The sequence below is a fragment of the Alexandromys fortis genome, unplaced genomic scaffold (genome assembly GCF_014885135.2).
Source record: "Alexandromys fortis isolate MF-2015 unplaced genomic scaffold, M_Fortis_MF-2015_v1.1 scaffold_71, whole genome shotgun sequence".
NCBI lineage: Eukaryota > Metazoa > Chordata > Mammalia > Rodentia > Cricetidae > Alexandromys > Alexandromys fortis.
In genome coordinates this window covers 6,292,767-6,298,999 of record NW_026067954.1, presented here as the reverse complement: position 1 = coordinate 6,298,999, position 6,233 = coordinate 6,292,767, and the positions used below count along the sequence as shown (strand labels likewise).

Below are 6,233 nucleotides of genomic sequence, written 5' to 3'. Positions count from 1 at the left end.
AGAACTCATTCTCATCAGCCCAGGGATGGCGCCACCTACCACTGGCTGGGCCCTCCCCCATTGGTCACTAATTGAGAACATGCCTTATAGCTGGATCTCCTGGCGGCATTTCCTCAGCTGAAGTTCCTTTCTCTCTGATGACTCTAGCTTGTGTCAAGTTGATACAAAACCAGCCAGGACACTCACCTTGCTGAAAGGCAAGAATGACTCTTGTATTTGAACTCAGGAAAGGAGAGGAAATGATTCTGAGCATCGGACTATAATCCTTGATCTCAACTAAAGAAGGAACAGATGGAGTAGCCTTGTGCCTTTCTACCCGCGGAAATGCCAGGAACTGTTCTTATACTTTGAACTACAGCTCAGGCTTACATGTAACAAGTTCTCAAGTGCCCTGGGTTGAGATCATCCACTATGTTCTTGTATTATTCCTTCACAGATCCTGGGGTGAGGAGCATCTCACTTGTGACCGTTTCCTAGGATAATCACCAAGATGCCTGGAGCACAAAGCAACCGTCTAGCTGGTAGCATCCTCTACATGGTGGTTTCAGAGGAAGAGTGCGCCTCACTCACGTTTATTGGCAATGTCCATGCAAGGCAGAGCTCAGCCCTCATGAATTTTACATTTGTTGTTGAGAAAACACATTTAATAAGAAAAGATACGTGTTCAACAGGTGAGAGGAGATCTGTGTGTTCAATGCACACAAACAATACATTTGCAGCAGGGTTAAAGAGAACATGGCTTCTGATCTTAGCCCTGGCCCGTGTCGTCTACGTCTTGCACAGTTTGCATGGTAACCTTCTCATTTCTGGTCTTCCGGTCTTAAGTTCTGCACAGAAGTCTATGAGCCAACCTTCCCTTTCAGTGTTTTCAGCTGTAAATTCTATGAGTTCAGGGTCTGTGTCCTGGTTTATCTACACCCCTACCCGCACACCCATAGCGTCAGTGCGTCTTCTATACCATAATTTATTGACTACATGATTCTGAAAATGAAGACGTGCAAGAGTCAGAGACACACACCGTGAATTTCACATCTGGTGCTCAGATCCACCCTTGTCTGGATTCACACGGCACTGTTATCAGTCTTTGGCTTGCTCTTCCAGGGTTTGGTGCTCAGACAATCCAAAAGTAGCCTGCTCAGGAAGAAGACAAGAGGAAGTCCCAGGACATCCAGCCAGAATTTGAGGGCAAGTTCTGTGTTAGCAAGAGACAGACAATCCAGGAAGGTGGTTTCAACTTGATGAACGCTCCGTTACTATGTTTGAATAGCATTACATTTGTGATGTAATATGTCAGTGTAAATGAAAATGAATATAAACAGAATTGCAAGTTTTCTCTACAGATGTAAGACAAAGAGTGAAGACATACCCCCTTGTTTCCTTTCCTTCCCTCTCTTCTTACAACTGAAAGACAGGCCATTAAGGAAGAAGCACTCAGTGAGGAGGAAGGGGCATAGGATCCATTCACGACTGTAATTTAATGACTTGCGATTGGTCACTGTTTCCTCTACATTATGACGACAGGAGTCCTCTAGGTGTTCTCTCAGGTGCACACCATCTGTGCACTCTACTTAGACTTAAACAACTATTGTAGTGAAATAGCCCATGGGTTCTTTTATTTGCTTGCTGTGAAGCACCTCATAGAATGTAACAAACCAAAGGACCCCGTAAACAAACCAAAGAAACAAGTACCCCCCCCCACTTTTCTCCCTCTCCCCCTCTCCGGTTATGACATCCGCCAGCTACATACTGTGGGAAAGTCACTGTGATTTCTGAAAGGCCGTCTCCTTTGAGAAAATGTAGGAAACAGGCTAGGTACCGTTATTATCCTCTAGACTTAAGTCTAGGATTTATAAGTCTGGGAACACAAGGGCATGGCTGTTCAAAACAGAGAATATTTAGTTCGACCTTGCTTCTGTGCCTTAATTTTTGCCTCCATTGCCAGGTGAAAGACCCTACTTTTTTTTTCCTAATTAAGCATCACTTTCTTACTAATAACAACGTTCTGAGATATAAACATGATAAAAGACCTGTTGAAACGGTAACCATTATGGGTGAGGCTCATGCCTATTCAGAACTGTTCTCTGAAGAGCAGAAGATGAAGAACTCAAACCTTCTCCAGTCTTCTTTGGCTCACTTTGGACATCCAAGGGGAAAAAAAGCCCGAGTGCAGTTCTGTGGCAGAATTCATACTGGAAACTAACCCAGGAAGTCAGTGGCTCCAAATCCAGATGTCCCCAAACCCTGAGAAAATATGACAGCCAGGAGCCTTCTCAAAACCCCAAGTTTACCAGTCTTTAAAAGACCTCATGCAGATTCCCCATAATCCTCACCTTCCTCTTATTTTTGTCACGTGATGTCGACATAAACCTGAGGGGTCTCATTGCTCAGTTGCCCAGGAAAGACCTTAGCAATCCAATTACAAATTCTCCCCCGAGATATTTCAGACAGAACCACATTTTGTCAAAATAGGAAGACATTCCTTTCATCTTGTCCATTTCTGCCACACTATAAAGGGAACTGTGCTTCAGTCATCCCACCCAGTCCTTGCCTTCATCAAGGGTTCGGTTCTCCTGAATAACAAGGAATGCACACGAACATCTGAATGCAAACAAGTAGCTTAACAAAAAATATAAATCCCTGGAAGTGAAATGTAATTACCAGGTTAAAAAAAATAAAAAAAAAGAGCACCCATTTACGAGAGCCTATCACATTTCGCGTCTCTGCACGCAGCTTCCCCCCAACACTGCTCCTGTTGTGTCAGATAGTGGCAGTGTTGAGCCCAGGAACCGGCGCCCAGCCCGCGGCGGTCCCCGCGGCCGCACAGTCTCCGCGGCTGACTCTGACTCGCTGGAGCTACTGGGCCGCGAGGGCGCTGGGGAGCGGGAGGGGCTCGGGGGCTGGCGAGGGGTCCCGGATCCGCGTCCCCGAACTGTTCTCCTTCTTCCCCGGGCTAGAGCCCGCTCCCTGCCAATTGACCGACATTCACCGAGGGGGGCGGTCGAGGGAGAGGTCACCGGCCGCTTGCCGGCTGCGCCTCCCTGGGCTCCGGCTGGGGAGCCGCCCGGGTTCGCAGAGGGAGCAGTGTGGGCTCCCGCGCCCCCTCCGAGGCAGATCGCGGGGTGGCAGTCCCCGCCGGCTCCGCCGCCCGGCCGCTCCAATCCTCCCCCTCCCCCGCTCACGCCCTCCCCCTTCCTTTCAGTAGGACTCCGGGACTCGGGAGAGGGCGCGGGAGGCAGGCACACGGGCCCGACCCCACTCCAGCGCTCGCCGGGGACGCGGGCGGGCGGCGAAGGGACGCGGAGGGGGCGCGGGGCGGGCGCGGCCATAGAGCGGCGGCGGCGGCGGCGACGGAGGCGGCAGTAGCGACCGCGGGCGGACCAGCGGCGGCAGGGCCGGCGGGCGCCAGGGACCGAACTGCACAGCTCAGCAAAAGCGCCCCAGCCCTCGGCGCGCCGCCTCCTGCGAGCCCAGCCGGGCAACATTTTGTAAACCTTCCAATCCATCCTTTGGAGAAAAGGGAAAAAATAGCGTTGAACGGAGAGACGGGGAAATCTATATAATATATATGTACATATGCATATTTATGTATATGTACATATATATATTATATTTGGTTCCTGCTAAAATTAGCCGGGCTCGCCGAGCGCCTGTGTGCGAGTGTGTGCGAGTGTGTGCGTGCGGGCGTGTGTGTGAATGTGATTACTCCAGGACTCCTCGGGCTCCGGAGACGCCATTTTCCCCCTTGATATCTCTCTCCGTAAATCGGTGGCGCGGCGGAGGCGGCCGCGGCGGGCGGGAAGCGCGGGGCTGGCCGGGGCGCTCGCCGCCGCCTGCGCGCCCGGGGGCCCCGGCGCCCCCCGAGCGAGGGCGGCCCGCCCCGCGCGTCGCCGTTTGACAGATGCTCGTCGCTATGGAGTTGCTGCAGCAGCACCTTTGGGGGCTCGGACGAGCGACCGGAGGCGGAATCTGAGCGAGCGCCCAGGCCAGCGGAGCCAGAGCCGCCGGGACATGGGTGAGCAAGCGCGGCGACCTTGGCGCGGGAGCCGGGGTGCCTAGCCTCCCGCCGCGCCGCGGGCCCAGCGCGCCGGGGGCCGGGGACGATGTGTACCATGCATGCAAAAGTTCACGTCGCCTCGCCGGGGCTTTGACTTTGCACTGGGCTCGAGGGGGGTGGGGGGGGGGCCCGGCCAAGGGGGCGGGATGCAGGTCCCCGCGAGGCTGCGCGGGGATGGGCGCGATTCAGCCGGCTGGTGGGTCGGCAGTGGTGCTGACTTAACTGGAGTAGCTCGTTGGTGGCAGTGATGGTGGAAGCATCGGGCTGGAGGGCTGGGAGCTTATTGAGTTTCGGCTAATCTGATCCCTTCCCCACCCCCTCCTTCTGCACCCTCCCTTGGTCCTGCTGTCGGCTGCCGGGGCTGGCGGGTTTGGCTTTGGTGAAGTGGACTGGGGAAAGGGAGGGGGTAGGGAAAGGGGTGGGGAGGCGGCAGGATATTTTTTCCCCCTCTCTTTGTAACTTGCAGGTTAAGTGGAGCTAGAGAGCTACATTGTATCCTAGTTGGATGGGGGGGGGAGTAAATGTATCAGAATCTAAGGTGTCCTTAATAGAAGAACAGGCGAGAAGTGGTCCAGCCAATGAAGGTTGGTGTATGTTTGTGTTTTGGCTGTGTGTTAGTTTTTCTCTTTTAAAAATCTTAATCGGTGGATTTGAGTCTCTTTCTTGTGATCTCCGGGCTGGGGATTGTGAAAAGGCAGGAATTCCCTTAAAAGCAGAGAATGCCCCCTTTGAAAGCACGCATTGTGTGCGTTTGTACAGGAGCCCAGGGCTTGGGAATTAACGCAGGCTTCCCTGTTCGGTGGTTTCCAGAGGGAAATCACTCCGGAAAGGAAACCCTTCAGTATGGATTTATTGTTTTTGTCTTTCGAACCATTATCTCTTTCACTAAAATAATGTCTGTGAAGTTCCTCAGAATCCAAGTCAGGTCAATTGGACTGGGCAGATCTGTGCAACAAGACGGGTGATGACGGGGGCACTGTTTTCGGGGTCTGTGATGGAAGCATTGTTGGGAAATTGAAATTTCCGATCAGTAGAGCACGCTGCTCCTTAAAAAAAGAAATAAATAAATAAGTTGCTGCCGAAATGCTGTCTTCTACGTTCTCTCTGTACACTCTCCTATCTCGCCCCTCCCAGACCCATACCAGCTACTACAGTTCTGAAATTGAACCCAACTACAGATATTTTGTTGAAGATCAGGAAAGTTGTTCAGTTGGAAGTAGGGATGAGGCTAGAGATACTGGGAGTGTGGTTACGAGTTGTTACTGCCCTCTGATGCCGCATTTATTCTTTATGTGCCTTTGTGGGATTCTCAGCGTGTGTATCTGTCTGAAAGGACTGTTGAGGGAAGGATTTCCGATTTGTTTCCGTTTCAAATAAACTGTCCCGATATCTCATGGTTGGTGTCTAATACTAGCAGGGCAGTGTGTGTGTTTGTGTGTGTGCGCGCGTGTGCGCATGTGTGTGTGTGTGTGTTTGTGTTAGTCCTGCAGAAACTCTCTTCTACAAGGGAGTGATTCTAGAATACTACAGAAGCTACTTTGCCTTCGCTGCCCCTAGTCCTCCTACCTACAACCATCTACACCTTTCCTGTTGAAGTTTGGTTCGAGCATGGTCTTTATGGACATACTGATCTTGGTTTCTTTTATTTGCTTTCTATCTTAATCTTGTTTTGTTGATTGATTTATTTATTTTCTTGACAACTTGCACTGAAAAGTGATTTCATGAAGAAGTTGTCACCGAAACTCTTTGGCAGTTCAGGCCCATCCTCCACGATTTTATAGTGCCTGCAGAGAAACCTCATGTGCCTCATTCAAACTCGAATTTTGAAATTCTTCTCTGCACTTTGTGCTGTGGGGAAGAAAGACCTGGAGTGGAAGAATGCTATCTGCAGCCTGATCTTCAGCCCTGAGACCAGATCTAGGGACCTAGGAAAGAGTTTCCTTTCTCACCCAAGTTAAATACAGCCTGGCTGGCAAGAGAAGGTAGTGCCAGCTGGCCAGGGGGAGGAGTTTACAGCCTTTCAAGATGCAGCCAGTTTACAATTCTTGCCTCCCTCTTCTCTTGACTTCTGTGGCTTCCTTCCACTGCCTGCCCTTAAACTCCTGGAAGGAGGCGGGTCTATTTGCTCCCCCAGCTCCATTTCCAGGCTGCAGAGTTACATAGAAGGTGCTGTGTGCTG

At 51.4% G+C, this 6,233-nt stretch overlaps 1 protein-coding gene across 1 annotated transcript in view; it reads left to right on the top strand.

Annotated features, from left to right (window-relative positions):
* The first annotated feature begins 3,877 nt into the window (after positions 1 to 3,877).
* The window catches only part of Setbp1 (SET binding protein 1), a 334,426-nt gene continuing 332,070 nt past the window's right edge, over positions 3,878 to 6,233 (top strand). Inside the window, exon 1 of the mRNA XM_050151692.1 lies at positions 3,878 to 4,012. The gene's annotated coding sequence lies outside the window, so the exon portion shown is untranslated. The remainder of the gene's footprint in view (positions 4,013 to 6,233) is intronic.